Source organism: Anser cygnoides, chromosome 4 (assembly GCF_040182565.1).
Source record: "Anser cygnoides isolate HZ-2024a breed goose chromosome 4, Taihu_goose_T2T_genome, whole genome shotgun sequence".
NCBI lineage: Eukaryota > Metazoa > Chordata > Aves > Anseriformes > Anatidae > Anser > Anser cygnoides.
In genome coordinates this window covers 56,702,275-56,727,963 of record NC_089876.1, presented here as the reverse complement: position 1 = coordinate 56,727,963, position 25,689 = coordinate 56,702,275, and the positions used below count along the sequence as shown (strand labels likewise).

General features: G+C 36.6%; 1 long non-coding RNA gene across 1 annotated transcript; it reads left to right on the top strand.

Moving 5' to 3' along the window:
- The first annotated feature begins 3,240 nt into the window (after positions 1-3,240).
- On the top strand, positions 3,241-9,793 carry LOC106041741 (uncharacterized). Its single transcript, XR_001210657.3, has 3 exons — positions 3,241-3,965; positions 8,095-8,267; positions 8,638-9,793. It is a non-coding gene; the product is annotated as an uncharacterized lncRNA (long non-coding RNA).
- Positions 9,794-25,689: the final 15,896 nt, after the last annotated feature.

The following is a 25,689-nucleotide window of genomic DNA, read 5'->3' as shown; positions in this document are numbered from 1 at the left end:
GCTAGGAGGTAAGCAGTTAGGCTAGATTCCCAAGAAACATGAAGACAACCCCACACACTTTCTAAGTACCTAATTTTTAGGTGTTTTAATTTCACAGAAAATAAAACCTCAAGTTAAAGAGCTATGCTTTCACACACAGAGAGATGACACAAACACAAAAATCAGATTCTAATAAACCAGTATGTTCATTTTGTATTATTATAAATAATAAGGACAAAGAACAATTTACATGGACACTGCATGCTCATTCAGGGTCCCAAAGAAATGTTCCTGGATTTTGGTTAACCATTAATTTAGAACCAAACAGCTTGTAAACTTTCTTTATCAAAAGGAACTAGAAAAGATCATAACCTTGATAACCACTTTTAATTTTTTGTGGTTACCATATTCACTGGGTATGGATGATCAAGATATAAGATCTATATTCAAAAGATCTGAATCTATCTTATATCCCAGGAAACTGCTACACCATCATTCTTGAAGAGAAACTAAGAAATGTTTCCCACTTTTTCTTGTTTAAATTGTTTTGCTTTCATTTATATTGGTTTTACAAGGCAAGGTTTTGGTAGCAGGGGCCTGCAGAGGTGGCCTCTGGGAGAAGAGTCCAGAAGCTGCCCCATGTTAGGTAAGGGCCAGTTTCAGCCGGCTCCAAAGGGACCCACCGCTGGCCAGAGCCGAGCCAAGAAGTGATGTGTTTCCACCTTTGTGAGAGTATATTTAAGAAAGGGGGAAAAAAAAAATGCTGCTCAACAGCAGCTGGGAGAATGAGGAGTGAGAAACAGCCTTGCAGACACCCAGGTTACTGCAGCTGGAGGGCAGGAGGTGCTCCAGGCATGGTGCAGAAGTTCCCCTGAGGCCTGTGGAGAGGCCCTTGGTGGAGCAGGCTGTCCCCCTGTAGCTCATGGGTCCCACATGGAGCAGATCTCCATGCTGCAGTCCGTGGAGAAGCCCCCGGTGGAGCAGGTGGATGTGGCCTGGAAGAGGCTGCGGCCCATGGAGAGCCCCCACAGGAGCAGGCCCCAGGCCAGTGCTGCAGCCCATGGAGAGGAGCCCACTCAGGCACAGGGGAACTGGGGGGGAGCTGCTGCCCGTGGGGGACCCGTTCTGGAGCAGTTTGCTCCAGCGGGATGGATCCCATGGTACGGAGCCGTGTGGGAGCAGTTCTTGAAGAGCTGCTGCCTGTGGGCAGCCCCCGCAGGATCAGTTCAGGAAGGACAGCATCCAGTGGGAGGGACCCCACGTGGAGCAGAGACAGAGAGTGACGGTGAGGGAGTGGCAGAGGTGACACACTATAGACTGACTGCAAACCTGTGCCACTTGGGGTGAGGAGGTGGAAGAGGGTGGATGGAAAGAAAGCGTTTTTAATTTCCTTTCTTTTTTCTCACTTCTCTAGCTTGTTAGTAATAGGCAATAAATTTCTCTAATCTCCCTACACTGAGTCTGTTTTGCACATGACGATAATTGTTGAGTGATCTCCCTGTCCTTACCTCAACCGTTCAGCCCTTTTCATCATATTTTCTCCCTCTTTCCCTTTGGGGGGGGGGGGAGGAATGAGAGAGTGGTTGTGGTGGAGCTCAGCTGTCCACCTGAGTAAAACCACCACATCATTTAAATAAATGCCAAGCAGTGCCATCCAAAATGAATATCCCAGCTCCTACTTCTGCAGCCTTTTTTGGTCATCTAACGCTAATCAAGAAAATAAGATAAATCCCTTAAAGAATATAAGCATAATTTTGGAATATGTCTAACTGAGGATTTAGACTGTTTTATTTATTTATTTATTTATTTATTTATTTATTTATTTTCAGTTTCAGAGAATGCAGAATCTTCAATAAGAGAAAAAAATAAATGATATTTCTAACCAATTTTAGATGAAATATCATCTACCAGACTATAGGCACCAGATCACCAGTGAACAGTTTGAATGCACATCAGATGGAAACCCTTTGGAAACCCTTTACTGACAAAATGACATAAATATTTCAATAAACAAACAAACAAACAAACAAACAAGGGAAGAGTTCAAAAAGACATAGGAAAAAATGTACAACCCAAAGGAGAATAATCATCTGAAGGGTCAGCCAGGTCACAATAACATAGTTTAAAATAGCCTGCAGACAGTGCATAAAAGCTGCTATAAACATCCAAAGTAAACTAAAAGACATATCTCCCAAAAAGCAGTTGAATTTGAAAGCACAGGCTCTGAAGTTTCCTGTACTACTGTGACCTTCTATTGTCCAGCATTACATTTTTTACTCAGATATCATCCCCATAATAATCTGTTGCCCAAAGCCTGAAGGAGAGGAGTGAAAGTAAAATATTCTCACTTCAGTTCACCAGATAACATCATATTCCTACTAATATTTTAACCCAGAGCATACTCTTCAGTCTTGCAGAGAAATTATAGTGTTTAAATTATACCACATTATTACTTAATCTATGCTGACGTGGGTAGCTAAGTAATCATTCATGTTTCACTCTAAAAAATTCTGTTTGGTTAGCTGCTTGGGTTTTTCAGTGCAGGTGTTTTCTTTTGGTTTTGCACTTTTCAAAGTGTTTAGGAGACCTTACTGTAATAACAAAAGATATCTCAGTACTTGATAGGCTTACTTTACACACACCCAAAGGAACAGAGACCAGAAAGAATAGGCTAACTCATCACAATCCAGAAAAGACAATAAGTCAAAATAAAATAAATAGTAAAGTCCTTTGCACACTATGAACACTAACATAAATAAATAAATGAACATCTTGTTAAGGAGAGGAAAGTGGGCAACTATAGATATACATAAAATTGGGAAAAAACCTTTTCCGCTGAATAAATATAAATTAAAATAACAAGGTCTTTCACAAATAAGGGACAAGAAAAATAATTATTTAAAATTGCAAAATTGTGGGATATAGTCCCAGGCAACTACTTCAGAAACACAGTGAGTAAATGCACTTTTTATTCATACTAATAAGAAATATATTTTGCATAATGGTGTCATTGAACAGCATGCAAATCTATAAGATTGCTAGGCAACAAGGAAATAAAAATTATTAGTATGCTTTATAAAATACGAGGCCATATGTATGTAAATTAATGTTATAGTTGATCAGATATTTTTAACTTTGATCCTATATTGCTTCATAACAGCAGCCTTGTGATTTAAGCAGACTTCTTATTTACTTACATTTCATTCCATACTTGTTTCCTGGAGCACGTCTAGATTTCTCAGCATTTTGATGGGGGGGGGAAAAAAAAAAAGTTGGGGACTTCTTCAAAAACTGTGCTGTTCCTACACTGACTTTAATGGGAACAAAGTTTTGTGACTGTTTTTATGTGATGTCACAAAGAAATATTGTTGAGTTAATCTGTAATAAAAAATAAATGTTGTAAGGAATCATGTCTTAAGAAGCTTCTGTGTAGTTTATACAAGGCTACAGGAATGTGGTTGGGAAACTACTACCAAGCTTGGCTCCAGAAACGAACTTTGTAGCAGTAGGTTTTAAAGACACAATGTTGAAGGGATTAGTTTGCAACTTCCAGGTTTTAAGAGATGTTTGCCAAGACTGGGAGTCAGATCATAAGGATTACCAATATTCAAAGGTCTCTTTCTATACGTGGGCATTATCAGGCAGTTTCTTTCAGGAACAGTGAATAAACAGACACTCTCCTGCATGGTCTACAGCAACTGAACTAACCTGTCTTTCCAAATGCAGTGTTTAGTGTGCTGTAAGGTAAATAGCTGTGCATATAGGCTTATTCTTTTAACTTTCTATTTGTTTGATTTTGCAATTTATTTCTTAACTTTCAGTGCTATGTTTATGAAGTTGAAGGTTATTATTTTCATCTCTAGCTACCTGTCCTGGAAAGAAATATGTCAAACAATGTGTCCTTGATTGTGCACATCTAATCAACAAATGGAATGCTGTAACTACAGTCTGTTGAAAGAGAACTGCAGGAATCCACCCCATAAATAGTAAGTCACAATTGTATGCTGGCTAGATAGGAGAATTAGAAAAGTTCTTGGACCAGATATGCAGGTCAGTTTAGAGGCCACCTAAGATCAATAACCTGCAAATACATAAACAGCAAAATCAGTTAAATATTTAGGTCAGCAACTATATAGGAAACTAAGCAAACAAACAAACAAACAAACAAAAAAAGAGCTTGGTGGTCTGGTGAGGAGATAACCATGCATTAAATATCTGCTTAACTTCTCCGTCTCTAGAGTGTAACATCTTACTCGAAATTACATACTTTGTTTTTAAACTTCTGTGCCATATCTTAAACTTAAAACACAGAAAAGCTAGGACTATGTTTTGTTTGTTTGTTTTTGTTTTTTACACAGCACAGTCTTCTCAAGGACAGGCAACACACCTTTTGTTGATTCATTATTATTTGCTGCATACAGCTGCACATACAATTCTTCTGATGGATTTCTTGAAAAGATCAGGTTCCTTAAAATGTCTGGTGAAATAAAGCATTGACAGGCACTCAGTTCTGTTTTCTCTTTACAGTACTTTGTTTAACTACTTTATTTTGATTTCTCTGACAGCAAAACAGTATTTTGGCTCTGAAAAATGTAGTGCAGCCTGTAGAGGTTTCTTTTATTTATGTTGACTTACACTCTGCTATCTATAAATATTTTAGAAGATGAAGTAGGTGGATTAGAGACCACCTACTCTTTTTTTTTTCTTTTTTTTTTCTTCCCCCCCCCCCCCCCCCCCCCCCCCCCCCAAATACGTGCACATTTAAAATTGTAGGAATGTGCAATGTACATTGAGTGAGGCTTGAAAGTCTTTCTGGATTTCTATCACTTATTCAGAAAGACCAGGGAAAAGTCAGAAGTGAGCCTATCAGTATAACCATGACAACAAGTACTTGTATACAATGCTCATCTGTATAGTGTAGTTTCTGATTCCTTCAAGAGTTCATCCAGTCACAGTCAGAATTCTTTGGTAAGTTATCTGATCCATGTCAAATGGTTCAGATGAATCAGGTAAGTATTGCCAGGTATTATAAACACTGTTAACACTGAAGAATGAATGAAAAAAATGAGCTGAACGGTGGAACAGAGAAGGGGCTGCATTTGGAAGATGGGAGGGAAGAGAAAAATGAGGTGTCAGTATTTTTCTAGTGATTAATATTTGACAGATTGATGTGGAGTTGTTGACAGAGAGTGTCTACTGCTATTGCCTATCAAATTAGTGCCTAGCAGATCATGTACATGGATTTTTGGTAAACTGAGAGTTTCTAGTTATCACATACAGTGAGAGGCATTATGTCAGCTTGGTGCAAAAGGCAAGTTGATCAATAATTAAAAGAAACATGTTGAATTGAGGTTAAGATTAAGTTATTTGGGAAATGATGAATTCTCAGTTCTGTGACTTCCTATATTTTTCTTAATAAATTCTATATTGTTTTATATAAAGCGGTGTTTAATTCTGATAAAATTTTTCAAGTAATAAATGAAATTAATAATATATGTGAGCTAAAGAATTATTTTGTCTTCGGTATTGGTAAAATTTATTTTTAATCCAAAGAAAATATAGTTCTCTTTTTACATAGAGATATTTATTCTCAATCAAGTATTTATGTTATATTACAATGTATCATAGGATCATGTTCCTGATATCCTCTTAGCTCCCTGTCTGGGACTTGAGAAGATAGTCTTCTCAACTTTCTCTGTTTTAAATTTCAAGTGTAGGGATTTTACAGCAATGAGAAATCTGCCCTCACACTCCCATACAAATGTCAAAGAATACAATACAATATAAAGAAGACTTTTCAGTGTAAGATTGTTGCTTTTTCTTTCTTTTTTCCCTTTCTTCTTTTTGCCTTCAAATAGTTTAGCCCAATTAACTTCTATCTCCTGCAGAATTCCCCTTTGGTAAGAGCCATGGGCAGACAGGTTTCATCTTACAGAATTTAAGCAGAATAAATAGGTCAAAAATAAGGTTAATAATTACAAAGCTAATTATAACCATAACAAAAGAACTTGTGCTACTGCTACCCAATAGCAGAATAATTCTCATGACTGAAGAAGAAAAGGGAAAAAAAAGAAAAAAAGACAAAAAAAAAAAGAAAGGTAGATAAAGAAATTAGATTTTTCATCTGCTCTTGGGAAAATAAGATAAATATTGACAAGAATCATATCAAATCTAAAGGCTAAAGGAAAAATAATAAAATATAAACCTTTTGCATTCCCTCCAAATAAGGGAGAATACAAACCTTCAACAGAAGAAAAATCAAGATTTTGTCCCACGATACTCTGCTGGAGGGTAGGAAGGCCCTGCAGAGGGACCTGTAGAGGATGGGTCAATGGGCGGAGGCCAATGGGATGAGGTTCAACATGGCTAAGTGCCAGGTCCTGCACTTTGGCTGCAACAACAGTGCTACATGAGCCGACAGTGTGCCCAGTTGGCCAAGAAGGCCAAAGGTATCCTGGCTTCTATCAAGAATAGTGTAGCCAGCAGGAACAGGGAGGTGATCGTTCCCCTGTACTCAGCTCTGGTGAGGCCACACCTCCAGTACTGTGTTCAGTTTTGGGCCCCTGAGTACAAGAAGGACAACAAGGCCCTGGAACGTGTCCAGAGATGGGCTATGAAGCTGGTGAAGGGCCTGGAACACAAGTCCTGTGAGGAGTGGGGGGCTACGGGGAAAGTATACGTAGTGCTGAAAAATGGCAATAAAGGTTCTCCTGTTCAAGAGCCATCAGGAGTCCGTGTCGTGCATCCCTTCACATTTCTTCTCAGAAACAGTAGTCAGGCATTGGAATGGGTAGCCCAGGGAGGTGGTACACCCTTGAACACCCTGGGGGTGTTCAAGGAAAGATTGGACGTGGTGCTCAGGGACACGGTTTAGTGGGTGACATTGGTACCAGGGTGATAGTTGGACCAGATGATCTTGGAGGTCTTTTCAAACCTTAATGATTCTATGATTCTACGATATGAAAAAAATATATATTTTTTTAATGCATAAATCATTTGTAAGTTTAAAATCACTTTTCACTGAAAAGCATATAAATTTAACCTAATTTAATGGAACTTAGGTTTTAGGGGAAAAAATAGTCTGCTAGCCCAGCAAAATGACTTCAGAAAGGACAAATATACACTGAAACACTTGAAGCAGCTCCCCAATTGTTTTCCAGAAAATACAATAACTAAAGGAGAAAAATCTACTCACCTATACATTATGCTAATGGGAAGTCTAATAATATGTCAATCACTAGGACAAGCAATTGCTCAGTTTGAGCAAGAGGATGAATAACATTTTCCTTGGCTCTCTAGAGATTCTTAGTTTGATTCTCAATGTGGGTATAAGGAAAGACAGTTAGTTGGGAGAAACTGAATTGGCAGAATTGTTTTCCCCCTTTTTCCTCCTTCTGTACCTGAGGATATGAAATTCAGTATTCAGAATGCAAGTTGTCAAGGCAAATACAACCTCATTTAATCCAGTTCTTACACAAGAAGCTTCAGCACAGTCAGATCAGAACCTACACGGTCAAATATTTCAAGTACTTATACTATAAAATTCAAGTAACTATACTGATTCTACAACGTCTTACTACTCAAATAGTAATCAGGTTTAAGTTACTAATGTTGAACATGAATGTAGGAAGCAGATGAAACTTTCAGAAATGCTACTGTAGCTTGTAAAAAATGAATAATGTCAGAAACACCAAAAGTAGAACACAACCAGATGCAAATTGAGTAACTTACTGTTACCATATAGACTGTATTCATCTCAGGTACAGTAAAGAGTGGTAAGACGTGATTTTAATAGACCAGACATGTTGTTTTAAACATTAAGCTAACTTAATGTGAGCAGATAATGAGAAAACAGTCTATTCTACCTGTTGTTATGTTCTTCTGATACACTGTCCAGAATAATTGAAGTGGGCTCCTGGACAATCTCATGGAAAAAGCCATCATGGTTTTGCTGTTTTGCAAAACCTGTCCGTGCTGGTGATCTTTCATTGTTACAATGCATAGAGCAACAGAGTGCTTTTCCCCATTACTAGCAAAGATCCCTTTCTGCCTCATCTCCTTTCCTGTAACTCCTCTCTGTACCTATTTTCGTTTTTCTGCCATTTTTTACTTCAGAATTAATCCTGCATGTGAGCAGATAGATAGACCATCTACTTTTACAATGAAGAAGACCAGCTGAAGAAGAAGGACCGACAAGACTCATCAGAATACATATAAGACAAAAGTGCATCATGACCTGAAAGAATAGCTGCAAGAGTCTGCCTGTCAGGTGGAAGTATCCACTAGGTGTAAGTATGTGACTGATAAACTATCTTGAATTCAAAGAACATAACAAAAAGCACACTTTTTACTCAGAATTTATTATCCTGCCTACACATCTCTTTCTGGTTATCTATTTCGCCAAAATTAGAAAAGGCACCACTGTGTTCCGAGGCTGAATTTCATGGCTGACACTAACCACTTCTTCCCTGCTCACATGGCTTTGTTAGCAAAGCTAGAGCTTTAGCTAGTAGCCTTTCTATAGCCAACAGGTTTTGATTGCATTTGTCTTCTGTAAATCTTCAATTTCTTTTTTTTCTTTAATACATATATATATACTTCTTTTGTTCATGTTATGCATTACATTTCTCATTTTTTCCCTTATTTTGTATTCTACAGGAGTAAGCAGTGAGATGCCTCCAATAAGAACGTTGATCCATGTTTAACTGCTTGATATTACATAGTGAGAGGGTAGTGATAATACTTTTGCATTTTCTGGATCCATTTAGTTCTTCTGAATTAAGAAAGAATCATCTTATTAACACTGTTCAAGCTTTTCACTACATCCTCAGGAACCAATATTGCAGTCTTGGTCTAAGGTAAATTTAGAGTCCTATTCCAACTCCCAGTTATTTCAAAGCAAGATTTAACATTTTGGATTGTAATCAGATGAGGCCAAAGATAAACCACAGATAACTCTACAGGTTCAATAGGACTGTAACTTTGGTTGTAGTGCAAATGACCTTAAGCGCAGAAAGGTAGCAGAGGCTCTGTCTATGTATTTGCTTATAAAACATGAGCTTACTCAGCTATAGTTAGTTATCTTCTTTAGCCACTAGCCTTAATATCTTACTCTGATACTTTATTTACTTTAAGTCATTCCACATGGGATGAATCATGTATGTTTAGCAGCATAACCTAAGGGTGAATATCCTCTAAACATCTACTTTTTTGATTATCCTGTTTATTTTTTTCTTGATTTCTGTCCAGCTATTGCCATTCTATTTAGATCAATACCCTGTAGTCATAATGTGAACTTACATACCCGTCAACTGTATTTTATTTGCCTATGATTTTTTTCTGTTTTGTAGATCTGATCCTGTGTATTGGGAGTCTTGTGGAAGGAGTTGTATTCAAAGAGTCAGTGATCCTGAGCAAGCCATGTCTGCTCTGCAGGGTCCTGTACTCAGGGCTTGAAAAGCCCATATGTTAGCCTGAGTGATGACAGTATAACCCCATATATATATATAGCAATGTAAGGGAATGTGCTGGAATACCCTGGATACATGTTGTTCCTAGATACAGATCCAAGAGATGTATAGATGGATATACTCTGGTGGGCATTAAGAAAGAGAGAAAATTCCTACCTCTTCAGACAAGATATATAGTTTTGTTTGTTACGCTAGATATGAAGAGGTACAGTATAGGGGACAAGGTGAACCTCGCCATGGATGGGATGTGCACAGCATGCTGTCACTGTCCACCTGGTATTTCCTCACCTGTAGGGATGTAACGTTTACTGTCTATATTTCTCTTCCTATTTCTGTTTTATTATTAAAACCAAATTTACTATACTATTTGCCGTTGTGTCATTTTTATTAAGATCTAGAAAGAGCTCTGTACCCTTTACCCCCCAGTTGCAGAATAGTTCTGGAGCTTGCATTCGCATTGTTTATGTGGTGTCATCAAATAAAACGGGACATTTTTTACACCACTCAAAGCTGCCTTCTCTGATTTATTACCTTCCATATTTATGTCACATTTTGACAAATAACAGCACTCCATGTTCCCTTTGTGTCATTCAATCCTAAAAGCAGATTAAGATAGCTTTGCACTAGTAGCTAGGCTGGTGGGATATCTAAAATATTTGTAGGTCCATCCCACATGAACAGAAATAATTTGACATAAAGTAGAGTCTTTCTTTACCTTACTGCAGAGCTTTTGCTCACAGCAATTTCACATTTATTAATGTGCAGATGCATTGAAACTCTCAGCTTATCCACACTCTCTTTTACAGGCAGTGACATGAGGGCTTTTACCCTGGAATCACTGATCTCTGTGTTTTAGCCCTTCCTCTGTATGGAAATTCAAAGGGCTATGTTCTATACACGCAGAAGGCTAAAAAGAAAGTAAAGCCATCCTGGCAATACATTTCTACTCTTCCTCTTTGGACCACTAAAGCCTAATTTATCATAATGAAAAATAAAACAAAATAAAATCTATATAACTGGCAAAGGTATTTCCTGAATTAAATTTCCTGAATTAACCCCATCTTTGCATGAATGAGCAATCACAGAGGCTTTGCCTTGAATTTTACTTTGTATATACTTCAACAGTCTACATGGTCTACATGTCCTACACAGCAGATCCCATCCTCCACTCTGGGTTTTCCATGCTTTGTATCAGAATATATTTGTCTCCTTGTAATTTCCTTACTACAAAGCCCACATCACTAAATATTTTTTAATAAAACAACATGTTGTCTTGAACAACATTCATCAAAACATGTTTAAACACAATTTCATAAGGCTCGAAGTTAACTTCAGGCCCTGGGCCTGAAATGGTCAATCTACTTTCAGTCATTGTGAAGACATGGCAAAAAGTTATGTTTCTTCGCCTTTGTTCTTCTGCATTTAATTTTGCTTTTGCTGGTTTGCTTTTTAGGTACTTACACTGCTGCAAAAATGCTGCCTCTGATTTCTTGTGAAGTCAAGTAACTGGGTGCTGATCATGTTATTTTTTATGTCTGGGGCTGGGCTAATCTTCAGTAAGATCACACAAAATCCTTCTTTTAGCTTATAATTGTTTTCAGCAAAGGCAATGGATGTTTTGCCCTTCTGCATCAGGCCTTAACTGATATCTTTGATATGTAGTGGGAATTGAAATGAGTATCAGTGCTTCACAAGTCTTCTGCTTCAAAAATCCTTCTATTAATCATTAAATATACAATGACTATAAAAAGTTGTCTAGAATATATCACAGATTTAGATAATTTTAGACTTAGACTTTTTACATTTTTATAGGAAAAAAAGTATTTATAATTAGTATTTGTCATAGTTCTGAATAATATTTCTTTCCAGAGAAAGGGTTTATGTTTTCCATTCTGACTAGTTTTTTATATAAAATTGATCTTTTATGTAAAAAAATACATTTTAGGGTATTTAAAATGTTAATATAGAAACAAAATATTCAGTTGTATAAAAGAAAAAGCTTCTCTTGATCCTGTTATGGCATATATCAATGTCAATATTTTCCATCTTGTACTTGTTGCCATGACAAATGCTACCATTGAATTTCTCATGAAACGAAAAGTCAGGTTACAGTGTTCAATACACACAAAGTACTTAACTGGCTATAGCCACAGGTTTTTATAGATGCAGTGAAAATATTTTTTATTTAAACCAATAAAATGTCATTAGACATGTATGTTCCTACTATTACTGCTATGTTGAATTCTATGTTTGGTTTTGGCCTGAGGACATTATACACTCGAAGTCCAAGTCCTGTGGAACCTGGCTTTCTCATCTTCTTTTGTATACAAACTCATGATTAAATGGAAAGTAGCTGCTCAGTATTTCCTCAGTGTTTGAACTTCAGCTGCAGCTAATGTGAGGGGGTGCGATGGGGAGCAAAACTCATTCATTTTATCAAAGTGTAAACCAGTGTACTGAGGGAGTCAGCTCTCTAATGTAGATCTGCAAAATAATTACTTTTTTTTTTTTTTTTTTTTGATATTCTGTAGCTTCGTTTCTGGATAGAGACCCTAATCAAGCTTCTAACCAATTCAGAGCTTAACAGAATGGGATACAATCTAACAACTGTCTAATGACAGGCACAAACGGATGTTTTTGTGTTTGTAACTATCTGGGTGCTCCTTCCAACATAAACTCCAACAGAACCACAGGGTTTGTTGACAAGATTTTCTCTGCTGCAGTATAACCCCTTCTACCTGCAATAACCTTCAGCATGAGGTGGTAGCACTGACACCATAATAAAAATACCTCTATAGAAATGTTACTCATAAAGGAAATATATGAATGTAAAGACAAATGAAAAATCAAAAAGCACACATCTAAAAATTATCTCCAGGTATTAATATATAATATATACATATAGAGAGAGAGCTCTTGTTTAATGTCTAAATACTCTTTAATAAATTTGCTTTTGCCACCTATTTAAAGTCATTTGAAGGTTTCACTTTCTTTATCTTACTGGTATGGGAACAGCAGTGTAATACAAAAAAGCTCCTGGGCACTTTCAGCGGGACTTAGGGAGAAAATAGGTACTGAAGTCCAAAATGAGGATACTAAAAGCTCCCGCTCAGTAAACTCTAGAGGTTTACCTAAATTCCCATGTTTTCATTTTTTCCTGCAAGGCACTCAGTTTCACAGTTCTGCATTTTGGCAGAACTGCCTGGTCTTGTACAAGCTGAGCAACCCCAAGTGCTGCTTACACCTCAACCCAAGAGGACAAACCCATCTCAGGCAAGATATCTCACAGCAGCCTGCAATGGCAGGGCTAGAAAAGCATCAACACTCCTCAAAAATAGCTCTTCCTTTTATATAACATCCACAGCTTGCTGAATCTGAAGAGAGAAAGGTTCAATTCCCTTCCCTGAATGAAGGTTTTGCAGTTGTAGAGATTGCTCTAATTTCTGAGCTTGCTGTGCACGTGTATTTTCCTCCCATTTTTATGAAAGTGTCTAGGGCAAAAGAGAGACACTCTTTCCATTTATATACAAAAAAAGTAAAATGCTTTTTTATATATTGCCTTTTATATCTTTCCTTATATAAAATGAAAGCAGAATTATATCTCATTAAGAATAGAAAACAGTGATAAAGCTCCATTTTACCTCCAAGTGAAAATGTTGCAAAGCTTGTACAGCATATTTTACCTAAAAATAGCAATTGAAAGGAAAAAGAGTTCTTATTAACCAAAGGAAACTTTTTGCTTGAAAAGATGGCACAACACACTACATTTATAGCAAAGTAACAGAAGTTATGGAAAGAAAAAAAAAAAAAAACAAATTGAAATTAAGAGAAAAAAGAGACTCAAATCTAGTATTACATTTCTAAAAACAAGCCCAGACTTGCTTGAGTCAGACCTGAAGGCTTTAGCCTATTTCACCTCAGAAGGAAAGAAAACATGAAAAACTAGTAGTAAAGGAGCTAAAAAATATATAGATATGCCTAGAGAAGGAGAAGAAAGCCTGAAATAATAATAATAATAATAATAAAGAAAAACTGAAAGACCTTTCTCAGGAACGAAGGAAATAAATCACAAATAATTAAGACCCTTGCTTGGGGCTAGATGGTATAAATCAAAAAAGCCTTAGGCTGCAAAGAAAATTTAATTTAAAAAAGCCCTTCCTTGTGCCAAAGATTTATCATTTTTAAAGCCCAGTGGGGCCAGGATACTTTTTTTCTCTTAACTCCAAAAAGGTGCACTTCTGTTTCTATTGATAAATCCATTTGACTTGTGTGTTACTAAGTCCTCTGAAAATTCTGTGATTATCTCACTTTTCTTTTGTCTTCAAGAAAAGTATACAAACAATTATCCAAAAAATTATTCCTGAACATCTTGAATTTGATTGTTTTATTTGAAGAATAATTAGACACAGAGAAGTAAAATTTGAAGTTGCTTCTGCCAAGATATTTTCAGTTATTCTCCATTGTGGCTATTACCCACTTACATCTCGCTTCTCCATAGTCAGTGCTAAATGCTTTTACGTAAGAGAACCTTGCAATCAGGCAGCACTCGCAGCTGATAAGTATGTCTGTACATACTATACACTCTGTTTTTTAATGTTAAAACTCAGAGTAAGTGAAGGAGTTCAAAACTCTGAGCTATTATCCTGCAGGAAAATCTGCTTTGATTGCATAAGGCAGAATTCTGTTTAAGTCAGTAGGATGCCCAGGACCAAGGATGTGGCTGGGAAATGCAATCTGCAAAAGACAAGAGGTCATAAACAAAAGTGTGATTAGTGAAATCTGTAATATCCTGATATATGAGCTTCAAAAGGGCATTTCTATCTAACAAGTGAGATACGGCATACCACAGAGTGAAAAAGGAATGAGGACAGAACAATATAAGAAAGAAATAGCAGGGGCGGCATGGAATTTAGGTTACGGTCTTCCTGCTTTTAATTCTGTAAGTCAGGCCATTGCTCCAACAAAACGATGCAAGAAGACTGGAGGTAATAGCTAGGAAATATGAAGTAGTAACTAGAGCAACAGTACAAAGGAGAAGACAGGCACGGAGGGACAGGGGAGGCATCAGGTATATATATGTCTGAGAGATGAGTCTGGTTATCTGAGGCATGATCAGCCAGCTGAGAAAGGTGAGAAAGCTGAAATCAGAGAGAGAGAACCTGGTAATTCTTTATGATGAAGTATTTGAATTATAAGAGTGTTTATTAGGAGAAAACAATGCACAATTCAATATGTCTTGGCTCAGAATAACTTCTGTGATCCCTGGACACTAACTCATATCACCCCCATTGTCAAACAACTCCACCGGCTCATCATTAATTTCAGAACCCTGTGCAAAATGAACTTCTTGATTATAAAACCCTCCACGGACTTGCTCCGGTCTCTCTCTACTTCCTCTGCACATCTAGCACTGACTTCCTCTTTTTCCCTCCAGACAACAATGTTGGTGTGATTAAAAGCTCTTGTTTCTGCTGTGCCACCACATCACTTACTTTCCTGGTTTGCCAGTGGCTGTATGAACACAGATTATTAATAGAGCTCACACTGTCAGAGCAGGAAAACAAACCACTACGAAGAAACTGTAATGTGTTGGATTTTGAACAAAGAACAATTCATGCCTGAAGATGCTTTTTCATTTATGCATCTAGGTATGCAAGAGTTTAATAAATGCAAAAACTTGTGTCTATGATCTGCTTGTTATTATGCATGATGTCCAGTGACACTGTATTTCACCTCTTATCTCCAACAAGTGAATATCCTATAGGAGGGAATGGAAAAGTACTAATGATTGAGAATCAGCTTAGAACTTAATTTTGTGCACCTGAAAACAGGAATCTCTAAACTAGTCATTTGGAAAACACTTAAATATTAACTATCTTTATATTTGTGAAAATCTGTCAAATCCCTGCTACTTTTATTGCCTATCTGTGGATTAATTATTTTAATTCTTATTAGTCATCTAGCCTTGTTAAACAGTAGCACCTCTGGTGTACATATTTAAGCTATTAGTTTGACTTCTGATACTGTTAGAGGTATGATTTTGTTTGCACCAATATCTGGATTTCTTTTTAAGAGTATTTACTTTATCTTTGGTTTGAAAAAAAAATCTACAAAAGAGAGACAGAAACATAAAGTATCTCAGAAATAAGAGATTACTTGTTCAAAACCAAGCTGCCTGTAAAAGGAAACTAAACCCTTTGCACATTCTATTGATAGCCACAAGCAGGAAAATGTATTAATGGGACCAACATAGCTTTTTTTATTTAATGTCACAAACAAGCAGATGCTACCCATGGCATCTTTCACTGCATACAATCCTTCTCTAAAGTAAACAGAAGAACATCGCTTTGACATACTGTTCTGCTTTAAAAATGTCTCACCTCAGACTCTTTGTAGTCTTTATTATTATAATTGCTTATATGTTACTCTCTTGGATATCAGTCATGGGAATATCCACACAAAACCACTAAAGACTAGAGCTCACCGTTCTTGAAGCCCTGCAGAATTTGGGCTTGTTTTGGGGAACAATCATTTAAAATATATTTCCAGTCTCTATGATTGCACAAAGACTGAAGATTAAAAATTATATAATATGTGACATTTATATTTTTCCCACCTCTTCACATTCATGGGAGTGCAATAATTGTTGCATTATCCCTGACACTAAAGTAAAATTATTTTATTTCCACTTTATGTATTTTTCAAGATTGCAAGAAAGTTGTGGGGAAACAAAATAACTATTTTGTTCCACTGTCAGTCATTGATGTCTTTATAAATATGAGAACTATAAGCAAGAACTCAGAGAAACACAAGCCGTGGTGAGGTAATATCCCAGCCAAAGCTCTCTATGTGAGAGAAAGAAATGACTGAATTGGATCATAATTCCCCACTCACACAGTTGAATCATAGCTGAAGGTTTAAGTGTAAGGCCACATGAATGAAACAAACACCTGTCATATTGGTCTGCCTTCAGGAATGTCGCAACAAAACACAAATAGAAGAGCTTAGTTATCATTTTTCCTCCTTCTCATTATGCCACCCTTATCTGTGGAGCATCATTAATACAACCCTTCTTTCACTGGTGGGCAGTGCTTGAATTTACTCCAGCTCCTCACTGAGAGACTGATGTACATTTCTTAGTTACAGACAGCTGAGTTGGTTCTATTCCCAGGGAAAGATCAAGGCACAGAACCTGTTCTTGCAGTTGTTGTGTGAGGAATACATCTATCTTGAATAGTGAATTTTGTTTTGGTTTTGTGGCAGTCATGCCTTATATTCACCACTGATTTTGAAAGTAAATTCAGCATCAGTTTTATATATATAAATAATTGTATGTGTATATGCAAGAATCTTGTGGCATGGATTTTATACCAGCCAGAAGACCCAGGGTATTTATACAGTGAAATCAATACAAAGTTTTTTGTGGTAGAACAGCTTTCTACCATAAAAGCCATTGACTGGCTGTGGCTCTTAATTCAGAGACTAGTCAAAATATGCACAGATATAATCTGGAAAGACCCTACTGGAATCATATGGATGGGAGCAAAGTTAGATTTTTTTCCTGAGAAATATAGATGTATCTTAATAAAATCTGTTCACAGAGTGAAGCTGAGAGGTATTGAATGAAGGACAGACCTTATAGAAAGAATATAAGCATCACCTTGAAATAAGGGTTGAAATAGAAAATGGAGAGAAATGTACAGAATGGTACAGAAATAGCACAAAATAGAAGGCCTCATACTGGGTGAATAAAATAATGCTGATTTCTGGAGATGGTAGATTGAGATGACTGAATGAAATAAATTGGTGCTTGTTTTGATTTCATTACATATATAATTCATCAATGTTATGCCTGTGAAAAGGCAATAGAAGCTTAAAATATAGCCACCAAGGTGTTTTCCAGTAAACCTAGCAAATCTTCAGGCAATCTATTGTGCAGGAAGCTGGTAAGAGTTCAGGGGAGCTGTGTGTAGAGCCATCACTACAAAAGACGTGTTTGGTCTGGAATCAGTTCAGACATGTAAGAATGATTAAGGGAACAGATGGACAAGCCTGCCCAGAAGTCTAAAATGGAGAACAAGAGTAACATGACTGGTTTGTCCTAGTGCATCAAGAAGTGAACATCAAGCACAAATATTAAAGACAAGGACAGTGCTGAAAGAAGAGCAAATGGAGATAAAACTGCTGTGAATACATATGTCATAAATCAGAACAGGTTTGCAATTTTCAAAGCAATTGTGAGGATCAAAGGCTAATATATTTAAAAGCAGTGCTTGGTATGCTTTCAGAAATCCCTGTGATGGTGTTACCGTTACAGTGTCTTAGACTGAAGTATCCAAAAGACCCCTCCAAGCCATGAGGAGAGGAACCTGCTCTGTAAAGGCAGTTCATTCTCATTGCCGCTGGCAGGGACTACACCTAGGCTGGAAGTTTTATGCCTTCAGTCAAAGCACAGAACTGGAATGGAGCAAGACGCACAGAGGAAAGATGTAGGCTTTGTTTCCCAAAATGCAGAATCACATAATTTATGCCTGTAGTATTTTACAGCATCACAGCCATTACACTAAACACTATGGTATCTTTATTTATGTTTGTCATTATATCAGCTTTGCTTCTGTCTTAAATTCTGCCCATCTGAACATCCTGAAGCCCTGTATACTCTTGTCCAGTCTGTTTGTGTCACAGGACCTTGGCAGCTAAGGAAGAGCCAATAACTCATGGGATTATTTTCTTCAAGGAAACCATAACTGAAAAGCAAGATGCTACCAAAACTGAGCAAAGGCAACAAGATTTGATCCTGTAACACTACCTAATACAGACAGTTCAGGCAAGTTCAAGTCATTGCTGAAGACATTAAAAAGAAGAAATCAGAAGGTAGTATGAGAATTAAGATTATGTTTTTGCAGTGGAAAATGCCACTAGCCTTGCATATTCAAAAGTGATTGTGCAGGCATAACAGTGGGTGGTATGTTAAGCAGATAAAGGGAGAGTGGAAGGTCCCACTGTCCTAAAATAAGGAGGATGGCTAAGAAAAACAAGACAAGCAGTTGCAGAATCAGTTGTGAACGTGTAGTAATCAGCCAATGAGGAAACAGGGAAGGAATCAAGCATCAGGTAATACGGGATATAAGGTTACGATACACTTCTGCTGTGCGCTCCTGCTTGCAGAACTCTCACCATTGCAATCGCGAATAAAAAGGTAACTTCACTGAGATTCTTGCCTGAGTTTGGGTGCAGGTTGTTTCTCGCAGTAGTCAGTGTACTTAGGAAGAAAGGAATTTCAGGTTGACAGTCATAGACAGAGAAAAATGATAAAGTATATCAAATGACTATATCAAAACTTTTAGCCATTTATTTATTTTCTGAAGTAACCAGAAACTTTTTGTCTTTACAAAGGAAAAGCTCAGATCACCTAACATGCCATTAATAAAGTGAATGTTATGTATATGCATATATACTTGTAAAGAAAGAGAAAAATGTAAATATGGAAGAAAAAAATGAAAAAAAATAGAAACATATATGCTGAATACCACTATTTTTTTATGCACAGTCAGTGCATTTGCAGTTTTATAAGATTTTTTCCTTCTGTCCTTTTACACAGAACCATTAGCAACACATAATAAAAATGTGACCATTATTTATTATTGACAAACAAATTATGCACATACTTCCCTAGAGTAAGAAAATTGAAGATAAACAATCTGCAAATAAAGAGGGAATATAGGAAAAAACTAGTCAAATGAAAGGAATCCTTTAGCAATAAAAGAAACATAGTGATATAAAATAAACACCCACCCAGGACTTAGATAGTTGATTTGGAGATAAATGAAATAGCTTCCCAAGAGAGATCAAGTGTTGGTACATATTTGCCAGTAGCCATTCAGAAGTGATGTGGAACTCTCAATGGCCATTTGTACATGGCTGTAGCTAGCCCAGTGTGCTTTATTTTATTAGCTGCACAATCTCATTTTTGTTTGATTGCTTCATGTCTGTATGTATACACATTAGGGTTGAGAGCATTTGTTATTTTCTCAAGTCTGCTGGTTACTCCTGTGGACTACACTTTTCTCCATTTTCAAAGTCAATACAAACTTTCTTCCCCTTAAGATAAAGCTTTCTTGTCTCTCTCTCTCTGTCTCTTTTTTTTATTTTTTTTAATTCACTGTTCATACAGAGATTTCAAAGAAACATCCCCCTGAAATAGGGTGGAGGGAAAAAGGAGTGGGATTTCACATCTTTTCTGAGGATATAAAGCAGAAGGTAAGTTTGCTATGCAGTGATGAAAAGGCCCTCCCTAGTGCAATCCTGGATGATCTTAACTCTTAATTCTTGCACTGTAGAATTTACATTTATTTCTCATCACAAAGTGTCTAGTATTTGAAGATTCTGTTCTTGAGTATGGAAAGTGGGATTTGACTTTTCACAGAAAATGTGATATAAAAGCCACTCTGTCAAACATCAGGGAAGATCTCATATTTTGATGCATCTAAAAAGAAGTTTTGCAATACCCCTTCATTTAATTAGGCCTCTAACATTTTGTAAATCCTTTCTCTTTGTACACTCCCTCGACTGTAATCTTAATTCCAAGACACGTTAAACACCTTGGAGTGTTATCAACATCATCCCTATTCTCAGAGCAATAAGCTATAAAATGTACATTTGAATTTACTGGTTAAAGTTAGCAATCCTGCGGAAGAGGAAAGCAGGAAAGAAAAGGAGACCAGATGATGAATAGTTAGGATAATATTTTTTATTATTGTCTTAGTTCACTAAAACAGATGTAGTAGGAGTGATCAGTGGGGATATATCCAAATTGAAACAGGCAGTAAAGTTACAGGACTAAGCAGCACAAATGATACATTTACATTTTTCAGAAATAAATATTTTGCAAAAATATGCTCAGGAAGATTCTTGAAAATACGACAGTTCTTCTTTACTAGACAAATAACAATTACACTATGTATAGGACGAAAAAAAAAAGAGTGGAGCATCACATGGAGGCAAAGTGGAAGAACTGCCAATACAAGACTTACAACTGGAAGTACAATTGAAAATTTTTTATATACATATGCTTACACTACACTTAATAACGTGGCAGCTATGGGCATCAGAGTGTCAGAGACCTGGTGGTAAAAACAATCTCAGGGAAACTTGAGATGTCAGTAATGCTGATAAACAGTGCAAGTACCCATTTGCAAGCACTCCGGGTATTCAGTCAAAGACCTGAATACGTTGGAGGTTTCAGTGCTTTGAAGGATTAGGCTATCTAGTTAGCTCCTTTAGCCACTCCGCTTTGAAAATTTTCATCCTAATGATTATTTTTATAGCAAAGTTCATGCCTGAAGCAGTACCTTACTCCGTTTTTTGGGGGGTTTCACCAATGGGACATGAGAAAATCATGAGACAGGAGGAAATGGAGAGAAGTCAGGATGGCAGCTCCTGCACCTCAGCTGCCCTGTGGTAGGATTCATCTCAGCCATCACAGAGGGTTTATCACAGCCCCTTGCAGGTTAGCAGGGTTGAAAATAGCTCAACCCTTCTTAAAAACAGGTAATTTTTAATTAGGACCCAGTCCTTAAGCACCCTAGTGTGACAGAGCCATTAATGTTTTCTAAGAATATGATCCAATTTCTACTGGAATAAAAGCCAGTTATGAGTATGCTTAACTACAAGCCTTAAGTCAGTTATTAATAAGCTTAATTATGGGCCCTTACATCAGTAATGAGCACACTTAATTATTTAATTTGCGTTAAGCCTTGTTTTCTTTAGGGTAATTTTAAACTTTCTTGGCCTGTGTTCAAAACCATTAAATGGTGTACCTTTCTATTTTTTTCTTCTATTAATGTAAAGAGCAACAATTAATATATTTAGCTTTCTAGAGAGCACAGGAAATTCCAATATGTTATGTTGGTCTGTTGTAAATAATTATCATGTACATGCCATTTTAATAAGGTTATCTTAAACATCAGCTGTTAAAACTGATGTAATGATATTCCTATTCCAAGCAACTTTATATAGTACTTACAATTTCAGATTTTATTAAAGTAAATATTGATCATATGGACTGCTTTTTGACTGTTTTGTTGATATCTGGTTGATACCTTAATCAACCATACCCGTTCATAATCGAGCATATCCATCTTTTCAGGGTGAAAAGGAAATTTCTGCTGATTGTGGACAGATCTTTTTATTTGAATGCAGTATATCTGATATTTCTTTCAATAACAGAAAATATTTGGTAGTCTAGCTCAATTCATTCCAGGGACAGGGATGATTAGTTCATTTTGAAGTGCTGTGTCTTCTTTCACATGAAAGATTTACTGCCTACAAGTGTGGCTTTTTTGTCTAGGTTACGGTGAGTTTCAGTTTTTCCACAATTGTTTTTCAATCATTATGTTTGTTTCATTGCTAAAGTTTGCAATCATTGTCCCTAAAATCTCTCAGTTTTGATCATTTTCAAAGATGCTTGTGATAAAGCTATTTGGAACAGATCATCATTTTAGAAGCACATTCCACATATTTCATATATAAACATGATTCCTCTTCTTTCACAATGTCTTTAGGAATTATGAAAGTGCAGTAGACCCAGATAACCTACTGGCAGAAGGCTGGGGAAGCACTTGGCTAGCATCATAGACACTCCACTTTTCTGCATGTAAACATTTTTCAGTGGATTAATTCAGCCTCTCACTTTTGCTGAGTCTTCTTAGTAATTTTATGCAATACATCAATTGAAACGATGTTATCTTCAGTAACACTAGGTATAGATGTTCTGAAAAAACATGTCTAACTTGTCCTATTTCCTGGCTACTGGGGGCTTGATATTGAGGTGGCAGACAGTCCAGGACTATCACAGGTATAAAGGTACCTGACTGGGGAAGATTTCTTGCTTCAAAGAATCTTCCAAAAGTAATTTATTTTAATTGTAGCTGAAATAGATTAAATGTAATGCTTCAGCTTTGCACTGGAGCTGAGATTGTGTTTAGAATCCCACCAATAACACTGGTGAAGGGCATTCAACCACACCTATAAATTATTATCATTTAAAAATGCTTGAGTGCTAGTTGGAGCTGAGACATGGACTTTCAGAAACACATTTTCGGATGAGTCTCTGACAATATTAAAATAATAATAATAATAAATCACTGCTATTAGTATTAGATATTTAATAATAAATGTGAAAAGAGGAGGTTGATTTTGTTCATTTTGCCTAGCCATTACTAAGCAAGCTGCCCTAGCAGAAGCCTGTCACCAACCTTTGGAGCTATCATATTCTCAGTAAATGCTACCGTCTGGTACTTGAGCTACAGAGGCAGCACATACTTTAATCACCTTGACAGCCATCTGCAAACCACTGGGAAGTAGTGTAGTTTCAAAATAACCTCACCAGTGTTAGTCTGAAGCAATATTTTTTAAAGTACCTTACTGAAGACCGTAATCTAGAGAAAGATCTTAAAACATGAAGAGACAGTGTATTTAAATGGTCACATAATAAATTATATCTCCTAGAAATCAGTACACAGCTAGAAAAAGTTCGGTCCCATCAACAAGAAACACCCTATGTCAAAGCTCTAACTGCAGTTTGAAGGATACCTCATGAACCTTTCTGTTTTCATAATGGGTGAAACAATTGTTTTTCATCAAGACCTCGCAGTCTCAACACATCCTGAAGCACACTTGAGAAAACCCTCCCTGGGAATGTCCACAATGTGGTCACTCAATGTAAACAAGTGAAACGTATCATTTATTTACTAGCAGCGAAGGGCACCATGAATGACAGAGTGACAAACTTTTTTCTAGTGACAGCCTGCTCCAGAGCTCATGTATTGGATCTTCATTTACGTTACTGCTCATACAAGATAGATTAATGGCTAGCCCTAATTATACTTCAGTTACACCACTGGTTGATGTACAGATTAACTCCTTTTCTTCTCTAAGTCTGGTAAAAGAATTTGGATAAGCCAAGTGTTTCTTCTGGGATACTTTCCTAGACTGCCTTGGTTATCTCTGAAGAGGTAATGTTTACTATAAACTAAGATGGCATGTAAAGGCTACAATTTTCAAATCATCTTTCCAAAATATATGAAAAAGTATGAGTCCTTTTTGATAACTGAATCCTATGAAGATGTTTACTGTGCCAATTCTCGACCACATCAATTTAGAACTTCAATAATGCATGTTATAGAGTAGTAGTTTTGAAAGATTATACAAAATTCATTGGACTGTAGGACTTATGATAGCTAGGGTCACCAAAAATCCTCCAAAAGAGACATGACTATTTTTCATGCTGTTGGTTCTATTTAGGGAAATTTCTCATCAACACAAAGATCACAGGTTAGCATATCCCTGTTTTACATAAGCAGTTATCTAAAGTTCTGACCTTGCAAATTGTTTCTTTGGGAAGGAAAAAATATTAAATGTGTCTGGTACACATACTTGTTTACTTGCAAAGAACCTGAAAAAAACAGTTTCCTAATTGTAAAAGGAATCCAACAGAAGAGCATATTTCTTCTGAAGCTTCAACTCCTTCTATCCAGCATCAAACTCAAAAATTCTCTCTCCTCACAGAGTCACACTACAGATTCCCTTAACCCACTGGTATCTCTTGCAACTCTTGCCTTTTCATTAAGGCATTCAGAAATGCATATTCCCATATGAAAACCACTCTGAAAAAGCATTCAGAAGTATGCTGCAAGTGCTTTTATTTTGACCAATGACAGGTGTTGGCATTCAGGATGGAACAATTTCCATTTCAGCTGCTTCTCGCATAACAGCAAGCCTTGCAATTTCTTATCACTGTCCTTAAAGCAGTCTCTCTGCTATCCTCTTTCAAATAATCACATTTTAATCCAGAATCTCAACAGAGCAGGAAAGAGTTCTTAATGGTTAAAGGCACTAATATAATTCCCTTCAGTGCTTATTATCACTACTAGGTGTTTTAGTAACTAGCTTTATTTGACTACAGAAATGAGTGTAGCCAGCGTTAAGGTCTTATACTGTAACTGAAAACACAGTGAATTATTATGCTCATATGTGGGAAATACTATAATAGGTCATATTTAAGATAGGTCTTCCATCTGCATGATGCACTGAGCACAGTCAGTGAGAAAATGTAAGTTCTAATGAAAAGCATAATTGCTGTGCTTTCTACACAACTTAACTTCCACCCCTGCTGACTGTGCTAACAATAAAGATCACATTTTTTCAAATTTCTTTCATTGCAGTGTCAGAAAAATAAATAAATAAATATATTTTGAATCTCTTAAAAATTGTTCATTATGCAAATCCTATTCTGTGAAATAGATATGAGAGTACCAGAAGTGATTTGAGACTGAAAGGCAAAAGAGACACTAAGTTATGTACGAAAAAAATGTACAAGGGTGAAGACATATATATTTCTATTCACGTTCTGGAAAAGTGTTTGAGATTCCAACTTCATGTTTTTTTTAAAAAATAAAAGATAAAAAAAAATCTCAGCTTTGTGCCTAACTTGACCAAAAATAAAGTAGCATACAAGATCTTTTAATACTAAACATACCTATTTAAAACACTTTCAGGTGTATAGAGATACTAAAATCTGTTGTCTGCAGTACCTTTCTGCTCAGCTTAGTGGTGTACAACTATGCTGCAACATTGCTACTTCATAACTCTTCTTTGAACCATGTCAGCCAATTTGCTCCAAAAGTTAGTATAAATTTGCTGATAAATGGGCTGCCTCCCTTAATCAGATAAAACTTCTATTAACAAAAGATGGCAGGCATGGCTCATTTTATTGCTAGGTTCCTACTGCATATGTTCATATTTCCTCCAGCATGGCAACTCAATGACCTTGGCAGCCTAGATTGATTCATCCAGTTCAAGGATCACTTAGCATCTGTGGTGAGTGATGGTTGCTTGGCTAACTGCAATCTTTTTCATTTCCTATTGATTTAATAGTGTTTCTTATGTTATAGATTATCATACCATTGAATTATAAGTTTGGATCCTAATTCAATTTTGGCTTCTTTCAAATTCCTTTCTAGAATACTGTTAATCAAGGAGACTCTCTAGACCAAGTCTATCTCCCAACATAACCATAAATACAAGTATTAAAAAAGACATGCATACACACATTAGAGGGAGAGAGAAGTCATATATAAAATAAAAATATTAACCTCCCCCACTAACTTTCATTCATTCTCTTAGAGATAAGGAACCTTCTACTTTCAAAGCACTTTTAGCAATTTTGGCCATCTAACTA